This window comes from Crocodylus siamensis, chromosome 11 (assembly GCF_052110815.1).
Source record: "Crocodylus siamensis isolate JL-2025a chromosome 11, ASM5211081v1, whole genome shotgun sequence".
NCBI classification, from domain to species: Eukaryota; Metazoa; Chordata; order Crocodylia; family Crocodylidae; genus Crocodylus; species Crocodylus siamensis.
Window position 1 is genome coordinate 2605985 of NC_143405.1, and position 13038 is coordinate 2619022.

Genomic DNA, 13038 nt, shown 5'->3' on the forward strand with positions numbered 1-13038 from the left:
CTGCACCAGGGAGCACAAGACTAGGTAAACCAAAGAGGAAGCCACTCCACTGTTCTGCAGGCTGACCACAAAGGCAGCTCATGAAAATTCACTTGGGGTTAGTAGCAAGGTACACAACAACATGTGCAGAGAAGATTGGGCAAATATCTGTTTACACATGCAGGGACCTTACCACTTTATTGATGGGGGATGTAGGTCCATTCTTATTTTAGGCCAGGGATCCTACTTACCGCTATGACTTGTAATAAGACCACCTGGCAGAGGAAGACTTTATTACATACTTAGCAACCGTAGGACTATGGTACAGTGTATGTTTGATAGGCTGAGAAGACCATTTGGAAGCTGACGGGGACATTGCCATCTGCATCATTGATCCCTGCTGCATCCTGCATGACATCTGCAAGGATAAGGTCGAGATTTTGCCTGGAGTGGGTTTGGGAAACTGCTAGTCCAGTGAGGCAACCAGACAATGCAGCTGTCATTACTGGGACTGGGACCACAAGGGATTCTTTCTGCATCACTATTCTTGCATCACAAGGTGAGATGCAGAAGGGCAATGTGATATGTGTACTATTGCCATTCATATACCACTTTATTTGCAAATTTGCAATTATAAGGCCTTGTCTACCTAGAGTCACTTAGGGGAGTTATGACAAGGTGTGAAACTGATACAGTAAGTTAACGTGTTAAAACCCTATGTGGAAATTCTCATTTATGTGTGAATTGACCTTATACTGCACCCTAAGGGTTTTAGGGTATTAAACATACTCTCACATACATGCATTGCATTTACATTTTCAGCTAACTTGCCTTAACTTTTCATGGGCTCCCAGTGTAGACAAGCCTTTAGAGACTTCTCTGTTTGATTGAGACTTTTGGCTACAACTTCCTGACTTTGCCTCCTTTTTCCAAAGACTTCATGGCAAGATATTTTGTGACCAAACCAATTTATTAACAAATAAAAAACCCCAAACTCATTGTGAAATCCACTGCAGGCATCCCAGCTGCATATACCACCATTAAACCGCACCCTGCATAGACAGAGACACTAACTCTCCCTGGCAGAAATGCGCTGGCTGTCTTTATTTCCAGCTGTATGGGATGCACAGGGCAGAATACATGGGAAAGATCTGCCTATTCTAGTTCATAGAGTGATTCACAGTCCACCCAAACCCTAATGTACACAATGGCTGCAGGACATGATGGTGTGGAGGAGAGGCTATAAATGCTGGAACTGAACACTGCAGTCTGGTGGCCATCAGGATGAGCAGTTATTCAAAGTGCTCTTGGTTTTGCTCCCTCCCCAACTTAGTTGTGCTCAAGATACTACTTGATAATCATCTCCTCCCTTTCAGCATTTATCATCCTTCCTGTCCTGGCAGTCCAGGTGTTCTGACCAAAGTTGCTATGCATTTCACACAGCAACTCATCCCTGAACATCATCCTTTTACCTCAACGGTTCCAAATTTCTCACCAAGAGTCTTGCAAGGCTGTCTTGTCACAGGAGTTGGAAGGTTCTGCCATAGAAATAAAAGAGCGCATTATTTTTCACCCACAGAAAGAAAAAAGAAATCCCTCATTTTACAGTCTGCATTATGTTAATGCCACAGCTTGATAACATCATTGGTTTAGTGTACCTTTATTCTACTTTTATATACATGCCTGTTTAAGAGCCTCTGCCAGGCATGTTGCCAGCTCACAGGCTGATAACATCTCATGGTAAACATTGTATATTTAAACCGAACAACCTACTTTCATACCTAGTTTGGGGGAGGGGGTAGGGAAGGGCTCATGCAATTAGTCCTAACTCAAACAATTTCAGATTAGGGAGGCCTTAGAGACTGTTACTGCTGGAGAGGCCATCTATGTACACAGGGTATCAAAGCATAGAGATGTCTTGTAAACTACAGGGGCGACAGCTGGAAAGTCAGTGTTGCCCAGGAGCGTCACCGATTTCTCCTACATGAGAATCTGTAGCCAAGTAGAACCAAGAAGGAGTGGGAGAAAGTGTGAGGTAACATTAACAGGATTCAGAACTAGGAAGAGTCTTGCTAACAGCAGAACTATTTTTCTACTTGTCCTCATCCACCTGAATAACGTCATGAACAAACAGGACCAGAAGGCTATGTACTGCCATATATTAGGGATTTTTCCCACTTAATACAGACACTGAGGCTTAGAATCCAGGCTGTCTGGGAAAACATTTTAATACCAGTAACGATATAACTCTGTATCAGCCTGCCAGCATTAGAAAGAGCTCACCATATGCTGAAATATGCACTCATATTTGCTAACCTTGTAAAGAATTCTTCACTAATCACTGCAAACGTGGTAAGAATGACTCACTACTTACATGCTTAAGTTCCCCCATGTTAGAACCTATTCTTGGTCACACACAGCAGTGGAAGAAAAGGTGTGTGACGGGGAGGAGACTGGGGAGAGAAGATGGCATTAACGTCTGCCTTCAAAGGCAGCTCAAGCCATTTCACTGCAGGTAACAGCCTCCATAATAACTGCATTATTAAAATGACCTGAAAATCCCTCCTACTTACCTGGCCATACCAGTGGCTGTAGAGTTGCTTCTTTTCCAGTCCAGCCCTGAAGAGATTGCTGGAATACGGCCCATGCCGCCTGCTCCGGGGCCTGTTCCAGCACTGTGATCTGCTCTCGTGATTCCATCCCCTCCGTCTCTTTTGACTTTTATCAGTCTATTATTGTAGCTCAGTCTGTCATGCAGGACTGAGAGTCCTGCCTGCAAGGTGGTGGCAAACATCCAGAAGCCACTTGTAGTAGAGGCAGGTGCACAGGGTGCTGCCAGATGTATGAGTGCTCTCCTTTGCCTTGCAGAAGGTGCCCTAGGCAGTTGTCTGTTTGGTCTCCAAGCCCCTGCCTCTCCAGCCTCTGCAAGATACTTTCATACCAGCGCAGATTTGGGATGCTTCTCCCAAAGTCATGACCCCTGCTGCAGTCACACGATAGGTCATCCAGCTAGCAGCTCTAGGCTGAATGAAAATGGAGCACACTCAGAATGACACAAAGGGTTAAAGCTGACCAGCAAACTACCCTCTGATGCAGAGAAGGCAAATGGGAAGCAAGCAGGTAGGAGGGCTGGGACATACAAGCCCAGACCACTGTGAGATGGCAATGAAGCTCCCTGCCTAAGCTCTAACATCCACACTACAAAATACACTGGTCACAAGTCGCCTTAAAAAATAAGCAAGTAAAAAACCCAAACAAACAACCCTTCACTTGGATGGTGTGAGAGCGTAAGAGTTTTATGTGAGGATACATGGGTGGATCTGAATTTGGCCTAAGACATAGGTAAGACCCATGAGTGGGCCCACAATTCAGTGGATAGTAACATTCATAAAAGACAAGAAAGGATTTAAACAGAGCAGTATTTTAACTGTGAGAGAGGATTTAAACAAGGCAGTATTTTAGCTCTGAGAAATTCAAAACATTCCTCACCTGTTTCCCATTTTCCTGGTCTCCCCTCTCCACACCCTCTAGAAAAGATACAACCAAAGATACAGAGCTCAGGCCCAATCTTTTTGCCAAATCCCAGCTGCTCTCTCTCTCCCCATCAGTAGCAATGACAAATGGTCAAATATTTCTCTTTTTATTTAAATAGTCTTGCAGTTGTATTTTAGTTCCTTTCATTTCTACTGCTCTGTGGGGTGACTGTTCTCAGGTTGTTGTTTTTTTATATTCTCCCTTTCTGGGTGCAGCTTTCATCCACTGCCCACCTACTTTCCTGTTCTGACTGCTTATATTATAATCCTTTATTTCAAAACTTACAGTTATTGACTTTTTCACATCCTGCTCCCTATGGGGTTTTTTTTCCTATGTAAATCAGATGACATCTGACTCATGTACTTTCCACATTTTTCTCTTTCCATCTGCACTTGCTTTCTTCCTCCCCTCTCCTTACCTGGTGACGTTTTTTCCTATAAACTAATTTTGCTGTACTATAACTTAAAAAAATCAAAACCTAGAAAAGCTGTTTCAGACACTGTTTTCTAGATTGTGTCCCTCCTATCAACTTTTAATGACCGAAACTACATACTTTGACATTTCCTTCAAAGCGCTTTGTATTTGTGTAGCAGCACTCAGGCTTATCATCTAAATGCAGACCCCCATTAAGGAAGTTACTTAATCAGACTGCCAACTAAACACACAGGTAGTCCCAGTGAAGTTACATTAATTGCAGTGACACTATTAGCATGCTTCAGTATTTTTTTTTAAATTAGAGCCTGGATTTAAGAAGATGACAAGCCGAAAGCTCCTTTTCCTGTCCTTTGACTTTCTGCTATTTTCCGGTCTTCGTGAATGACCTGGCAGTGCTTACATGCTTTATAATTTTTCTGAAAGGGTCCCTGTCCGCAATTTTACTTCTAGCACTTTAATCCAAATTCTGGACAAGACTGTGCCTGCAGATACATACGGATAAACCCCATTAACTCTAGTAGGAAATGTGTTCATGTGTCTGAAGGCACAATTTAGAATCTGTGAAGAACTGGGTCACCAGACAATGGATCAGTTTAATAAATAAGGTTTTTCTTTTTTAGCTAGAAAAAGGAAAAAAAATGCCTCTTTCCCCAAGCTCTGTTTGAACATTCCCAATTGTCTGTACACAATGCCGAGAACTTGATATTTGATGGGTTACAATTCATCCTTGCACACTATTTGCCCCCCCTTTTATTACAGCTAATAGCTATTTAGTCTTCACTGTAGTATTTGTAGTTGTTGGTGTATCATTGAAGTACACGATCCCTTAGGGCTGCCTCACTGCAAATTTCACTGTCTGGTTCATCACCTCCAAACATAAAATCAGTGACAATCGACAATTCTTTATAAAACCTCTTTTCACCCACCTCTCCTTTTTTGTTGTTATCTTGTCCTCATGAAAATTGCTTTCACATATTGGTCACATACACCAGCTGCTGCCTTGTCTCTACCTTTTACTTAATATTGCAATATATTAAGTACATGCAATATATAGAATAATTTTTCTGTATCGCACTACTAAAACCAGCTCCTTGCACTGAACCCCACAGATTGTCTTGCTCGTGTGAACAGTCACACTAACTTCCAAATAGATACATTAAGACGCGCGTAGGATTTGAGCATAGCTAGTCTTTCTGATGCATTCTGTTACACTAATGAAATAAGCAAAATCACAAAAACTGCAGACTCTCAACAAAGTTGTATGTATCGTTTCTAGACAGACAATTTTTTTTCCCTACTAGATAGTGACTGGTTCTTTGTTCAGCTGAAGAAAAATGAAGAGAAACCAATCTTGTTTGGATATTTGCATTGTTAAGGACTTATAGGGTCTCTCGCCCCGCTGCCAAATGTACCAAACTTTTTATTTCTCCAACCTCATTTAAAAGAGCATTATCGGAGCACAAAGCCAGGAGCCAGAAAATCCTGAGTGCCCATCTTAGCTAAAAGTGAACTCCTTCCAAGGTCTCCTTTTTATTCCTATTTCCACAACTGTAAAACACGGACGGTAATCTTTATCTACTTTACAGGAGTACCACAAGAATAAGTTAATGTCTATATAGGACTCAAATATTATGAAACACTACACACAGGCTAATACTACTTCCTAATTATTTGTCTAACATTCCCAAATTTTTCTGATTTTTACAAGCCACCTCCCGCCCCCTATTTACATTCTTGGATCTTCTGGCTCTCGCTGTCATTCTGGTCCTAACTTCCTCCTGTTCCTCTCAATGTATTCACCAGAAGACAGTCAATTCCAATGAAACAGAAGAAACGCATTTAATTTTTTTTTAAATAAAATTGCTACTTTGGAACCCTATTTTTAAATCATCATTGAATGTGTTCATCAATGTGTTAGGGTCACTGAACACATTCAGCTATGTCTTATTTGCGATATTTGGCTTTTTCCAAGGACTTCTCCCAAACAATGTTTGAGTTTGTTTACTTCTAAGAACCACGTAGCAAACAATCTTCTTGTACTGCTGTAAATTTTGGGCACGTACATTTTTACAGAATAATTCTGCATTTGTTGCCTTAATAAACATCTGTGTAAGCAACCAAAATCTCCCGGAAGTATTTCACTGGTCCTCTCTGTCTGCATGACCACCATAGATTTGTGCGCTGCTTTTATGTATAATTGGTTAGATTCCAACGATGTGATCATCACCATATAAAACCTATGAAATACTTAAAAATAGACCGTCCTGACCCTGAGGATCTAACCATCCAGGAGACAGAAACAGACAAGACAGGCCACATTGGTATACTTAGAAGTTAACTTATGGTTCCCCCCGCCCCAACACATACACATTTATCTTCTTTGAAAGCAGAAGTTTCCAGGAACGTGTCTGAGTCTCATTCTTCTTTCCAATTCAGTTTAGAAGTTGAAACTAAAACGGGTACACCCTTATTTCCCATCCCCGCAAGGCAACACTGACCCATTAGATTTGACTGTGTTCGTATGGCAGCTTCTGATTTAGTTCCAGGTGCTCCCGTGACAGCGCTTTGTCCAGCTGGTCTCCAGCTTGTCTAGGAGTTTTGGAAGATACTATCCATAACGTTTTAGAAGGTCCTTTATACAATGACATAAGAAGAAAGTATCTATCACTCTTCTTACAGAAACTGACATATTTCTCAAGCACAGAAAAATTAATACAGCTTCTCCAGCAAACGGATTAATATTTAGTAAACCATCTTGCAGGTTTTGCTTATAATGCTGAAGCAATTAGAGACAAATACCCCTTACTATTGATATAACTGATAAATCTCATTGCGATATTTTTCATCGCGTCAATGATAGACCTACATACAACCTTTTCACAGGTTGATGACTTGATCGATCACTGTATTTGATCGCGTTCATTTTAGGAGTAGGAACAATGCTTTTACAAGGGTTGGCCCTCACTGTATTTATATTTGATCATGTTCATTTTAGGAGTAGGAATAATGCTTTGACAAGGGTTGCCCCTATTTTTACCACGACCTATGCCTGTTTGTTATTTTGGCTTGGATTCGTTTCGGCGTCCACCATCAATTGTCCCAGATCACGGTGCTTGCGCGACACCTTTGGTGCACAGGCCCAGGCAGGATTTTTCGGAGGAGTGGAGAAATCGAGGCGAGGGCGTCACGTCTGTCGCGCTGTACCCAGGAGTGTGGCTTCAACCCAGCACAGTTCGGATGCTGGACAGGTTTGCCCAGTTGTCCGGCGCAACCTTGGCTTACCACACGGACAAGCCCATGGGCCGTGCTTGCCACCACGCGTGACCATCCCTCCATCTGCAGCACACGACACTTACCGTGTGGGCTGGCAGCACTGTATGAGGTTTGGGGTTGGCATCCCAGGTAACCAGGCCTGGAAATGGGGGGGGGGGCAGCCATGCGTAAGGCCACCCCCCCGGGGTGCCACAGGCCTGCCCTGGGACCCTTTCCCTGTAAGATACCCAGCCCCAGCCCTCGCACCCGGCGGGACCCGTACCCGTGCGGCTGCTCTTCAAGGCCCCGGCTCCAGGAGTCGCGGGAAGGCCGCACGGAGGCCACGGAGATGGCGTACAAAAGGCTCCCTCAGGTACGGAAAGGGCGTACGTGAGAGCGGGGGGGGGGGGAAAGCAGCCGCTACGCACTCTACGTAAGAAGGCAGGTGCGGGGACTCCGTAAGCCCTCGCGCAGGTAGCGTGCGCAATTACGCACTTTGCGTCGGGAGCTACAGTGTCAGGTAGGGAAAAGCGGCGGGGTTTTTTTTTTTTTTCCTTTTTACGCCAGCTGCGCAGAGTGGGGCGGCCGTTACGCAATTTGCGGGCTAGCGCGCTCAGGTGCGGGGGGGCGGGCCCGCGTTGCCCGGCAGCCGCAGCCTATGGGGGCGCGGGGCGCGGTCACGTGCCGCCGCCCCGCTCGCCGCTGCGGAGCCCGAGGAGCCGCGCGCGGGGGCACGGAGTCGGGCCGGGGGCGGCGGCGGCCGGCGGGTAAGCGCGGGGGCCCCACCCCCACCCCATCCCCATCCCCATCCTGCGGCGGGGGGGGCGATGACCTCCCCACCCCACTTCATCCCGGGTCTGGGCAGCCGCACGGGCCCCAGGGCCTAGTGCGGGGGGCGTCACTCTGGGGGGTTCCCCCCCTCCGCTGAGGCCTGAGGGGAGGCCGGAGGAGACGGCTGGCAGGTCACCTGCGGGGGGTTTGCGCCCACGGAGGGCATCTGACCCCCCCCCCCCCGGGTCCCCGACACACAACACGAAGCCATTTCGGGTCGGAGCCCCTCGTCCAGGCTTTTCCCCTGCTGCGAAGAAGCAAAATGAAATAAAAGCCCGCCGCGCCTGAACTTGGACCTGGCGAGGGAGAGCCCGTTTTGTGAGTTAGCGTGGCCCCGAGCTGCATTTCTGGATTCACTCCGGTACCTGATGTACCTTCTCGCTGCGTGCTGCATCCCACGAGCTGGGGGGTGAAAGCGGGCTGCACGAAGGTTGAGGGGGGATTGCCCAGTTAAATGCTGGGGGCAAACGTGCTCTTCGAGGCGCCTGTTAAGAAATGGAGCTGAGCTTCGCCGGGTTGCGTCTCCTCCTCTCTGCTGTGCTGGTCCGAGCGGGGCCCGGCAGGCAGGTGGAGGGCTATCGCTCTCGGGTCGTTTCGGGGACAGCTCGTGTCTTCCAAAAATAAAATGTCCCTTGCCTTAGCAGTGACCTCTCTTCTCTCCCCTTTTCAGGCTAAGTAAAGAGGGTTAAACGGAAGTGAGTGAGGTTCTCAGAATCTCTTTGGCTGGGAAAAATATAGGAAACCTCACGTAGTACAGAAGGCTTTGTGAAAACAGCTGTGGGTGAAGTGCGGGAAAGATCGGGGGGGGGGGATTAGGAACAACTCTATCGCTGGCTTCTTACTGGATGATTACGAAGACTAGAGAAGATCAAATAAGCTGACCTGTGGAGTGGGAAATAAAGGACTTGCCATCCTTGAGGTTACAGGCTATCCACATCAAAATAGCAGTGCTAGCACCGAAGGAAGAACGGACAATTGGCAGGAGAGGCGTCTGGAGATGAATTTGGCTGTTCCTAGAGTTGCAGAAGTAGGACCCCGTTGTGTTGGGAAAGGAAGTCTTTGCTAGAGGGTGTAAAGCTGGGAAGTCAGCACAGGGACCCAGGCAGGCCACGCTTCTCCTGCCTGCATTCGCGTGCCCCTTTCTTTGGGGTTGTTTTGAAACTGACAGATGTCAGGCTGATGTCCCTTTAACACCAGGGCAGGGGGACTCCTGACCTATGACATAGCTGAGCTAGAGCGGCTCTGAACTGCTCAACCTTTGCATGTCTGGATATAATTTTGTTCCCGATCTACCTTATTGTTGTGTACTGTGTCCCAAGAGCCAGGGAATGAAAACTGGCTGCAAGAAGGCTGGATCTTTCTCAGTCATGCTGGATTAGCTTACGTTCTGTTTTTGCTCCGTGTACCATCAATGCCAGCCTTTCTGTAACTTCCTGCTGGAGGCAGTAACAATTGGAATGGAAATATCAGCACGGTGCTGGTGTTTTTACCTTGCCTAGGACAGCCATCTACACTAGCACTGCTACCAGCTGTAATACGTGTGTGAGGGGTTGGAAGAAAGTGTGTTGCATTCCTGCCACTGGGAGGTACATAAAGTGCAGGGCCAAGTGATTCTGATTGTCCTTCCTGAGCTTCAGCTGTGACCCTCTTGGCCTCTGGCTCTGCTAGTCTGAAAGCAGGAATTCTGTGTCTGCCTTTCCTAGTCTTTGTGACAAGGTATTTAGCAGGATTTGCAGGTGTGCTGGAATCTGACAGGACTGCACCATGAACACTTATGCTATGGCCTGTTCTGCGCCTGATCCCGTACGTGGGTTCCACTCATGACACCCAGGGGCTGCCAAGGCACTGGCCTCTTTTTCATCTTCTGATTGATTTTTTTGCAGTGTAATAAAGAACGTGGACTCCTGCATCTTGTGACTTAATCTTTCACTTCATTGATGTTCTCTAATGACGCAAAACTTGACGTTGTATTTTCTGTAGTTTGGTGAGTAACTTGGGCAGTAAAGTGATACCAAAGAGGGTTAATTCTAGGAGACTTTGTGAAAAATCTAGTTGGCTGTTTGTTTAAGAAGATTACTGGAATTGTTGAGAATTAACTATTCCCTCTGCAGGGGATGATTTAGAAGTTTCTTGTTTTGTTTTGGTTTTTTTACATTGTGGTTTGGCATACTAGTCTTAAAGAGCCTCAAGATGCTGCTTGTGATTGACATAACAAAATGCAAATGATATGCTGTTTTACTAGGCTCTAATTTATCTGGCATGATGTTTGTGTACCAGTAGTACAAAGCTTTTCTTACAGGGGCTTTCTCCACCATGTGTAATGTACATAGGGGAAAACTACTCTAAATAGTATGCTTACAAATAATTAGAATTGTGTATCCCAATAATTAGCTACCACAGTAAATTAAGATTTAATGTTGCAAGTTTTGTATTCCACATTTACTTAATTTTTCAATAAAATCAATTCTAAGTGGATTTAAAAATCTTTGTGGGAGGAAGATTAAGTTGCTGTTGGGTAATTGTGAGAGGGCACTGAATTCTGTGAAATTTTAGAAAACAAAATCCATTAAATGTTAGACTTGGAACTTCCTGAAGGTTAGTACAGAAAGGAATAATGGCTCAAGCTCAACTTGACATTTGACTTAACAGTAAATGAGCTCATAGAGTGAGAAACTGCCAATGCACTATTAGGAATAGTCCTGTATGGCAGAAGAAATGGGCAATTTGGGTTGAAAAGATTTTTCCCTTCTCATCCTTAGGGTTTCTGGGGAGGACTCTTTTCCAGGAGGAGCATCTTTGGTCTTGTTTTTACATACATACATATATCAACCTAATGCTTTGTGATCATCCTTATCTGACACTGGGATATGCCAGTGCTCACAGAGGTGGTGTTCACTGTAGCTAATTCTCCAGTTAAGACGACCCAAATTGGTACGATTGATTACACCAGTAATAAAATCGCATCCCCTGCAACTCTAATGTTCCACAGTCTGTTTCCACTCGGAGAGCAAGAGCACTCTGCGGCAGGTTGCAATAAATCCCAGGGTGTTTCTAGGTCAGTGAGGCGGTGTAAGAGGTCTGCCCCTGCAGAGTTTATATTGCTGGCTGTAGGATTTGGGGTTGTTCTGTTTTTCTTATTCCTAAAACAGCCAACGTGTTGCCTGTGTAAATTATTTAACCGGTTCAGCAAACTTAACCTTTTGCTTGGATGTTGTCTCCTCTGTTATGTAAGAAGGAGGATGAGATGTATAAAACCCAGCAGAGGACTGCAGGCCAGGATGTTACATTCAGGTGCTTCTTCCTGGTGTCAGTGAAGGAGATTGCAGGCAAATTTGCATGTGCAAAATAGCATTAAACCTCGACTTAGAGTTCTTTTTCCATTTGCTGTGCATGACACTGGACTGCTGTACTAAATATGTTGCTGGGCCAGGGAGGTGCTGCCTCTCGGGGTGGAAGAACACAAAGCAGTTCTTGTGTATCAGGGAGGACAGGGTTCACTTCAGTTTACAAGAAAATTGTGCAGCTCTTAACTCTAGCAAAGCGTTCTGTGGGGGCTCCCTCCCTGGAACAAAGCCGAGGTTGTGTTCATGTTGCAGTCTGCGGAGCAGGGCTTGGGGACCCAACTCTGTAACCCTTCTGTAGTCCAAGTGAGCAGCACTGGGTCTTTGAATGTGTGCACATCAGCCTTCGAAGCTAATGGTGATGCCTGGCTCCTGTGTTCTGGTCTTTATCAGTCTCAAAGTACTGAACAATGTGTGTTCATGTTTAACTGGCCCTTGGACTCAGACTTAAACAGCAGTGGCTTATGTGCAGCTAATAGCCCAGGCCTAGCCAGGGTATTGATAATGGGGAGTGCTTCTCTAGCTTCCTTGTGATCGGGTTGGGGACAGGGAGTGGAGAGACCTATGAGACACAACCTGCACATCTAGTTTTTCCAGTTGTGGCATGAGGCAGATCTACCAGGCTTCAATATTTGTGCAGTGGATGCAGAATTTTGAGTGGGGACATCTGTCCTGCAGTGTTTGCTCAGTACGGAGACGGCAGAAAGGCAAGTTGGCTGTTCACCCATTCATGAGCAGGTGCAGGTATCTTCCTTGGGTTACAGGATCTTGCTTTTTCTTTTGACATGCAACACGGCTGTCAGCTGAGCTAGGGAAAGTGTATGTTTGCCTGGAAGGGATCTTTCTGCTGGCCTCTTTGTAATACGGTAAGTTTTAAACTCCTAGTTTGGGGTGGGGGGAGGGAGACCCTGGTATGAGAGGAGGGCTCTGGGAGACACCTGGCTGGAGGGGATGGGGCCAAGGGAGGTTTGTGGAAGTTGCAGGGGACCTCTGAAATAGTGGGGTGGAAGGGAGACCCATGGAGGCCTATAGGGGAATGGAGGGATGCTTGGGACCCCAAAATTGAGCAGCGTGTAATTCCTTAGGGTAGTAAATTCTGTGGCTATTATGCAGTGTGAAGCTAGGGAGGGCTGGCTTTAGAGAGGCATCAGACATCAAGTTTTTCCACCTTGGGTTGGATTGCCAGCCGCTCCTCTTCCCTCATGCCAAAGCAGCATCAGCTCAAATGGCAAGACAGCTAGGGAGTGAAGTGGGATCTCCATTAGGAAGGACCCTAGCAATTTTCTCACTATTGTCATCATCTTCAATTTCTACTGAAGTAATTTCATAAAGACACAAGGTATGAAGATTGAATGAAAAATTACTGCTTTTGTTTTCATCCTCCACCTCTGCTCCCAGATCCTTTGCTCTTACCCAATAGGGTAAATCGAGCAAAAGAGAAGAGGAAAAATTCTTCCTGATGGATGCTTGTTTTTCAGTAGTCCATGCTTAGCCTGCATTGGGACAGCTAAGAGTGCCTGACTGCACAGATATGCTGTGTTGTAATACCTCATGATCTCCTGTCTTGGCACCAAGGTAATTGGACTTAACAAATGGGCTGGCTGTGTTTTGTTTCTTCAGCTGTGCTGTCCACACCTGAGCAGACAGCTGTTTAGCTTGTTTTTCT

At 45.8% G+C, this 13038-nt stretch overlaps 1 protein-coding gene across 4 annotated transcripts in view; it reads left to right on the forward strand.

Moving 5' to 3' along the window:
* Positions 1-7851: 7851 nt before the first annotated feature.
* The window catches only part of STRBP (spermatid perinuclear RNA binding protein), a 69228-nt gene continuing 64041 nt past the window's right edge, over positions 7852-13038 (forward strand). For all 4 annotated transcript variants that reach the window (XM_090023051.1, XM_090023052.1, XM_090023053.1 and 1 more), the window contains exon 1: positions 7852-7967. The gene's annotated coding sequence lies outside the window, so the exon portion shown is untranslated. The remainder of the gene's footprint in view (positions 7968-13038) is intronic.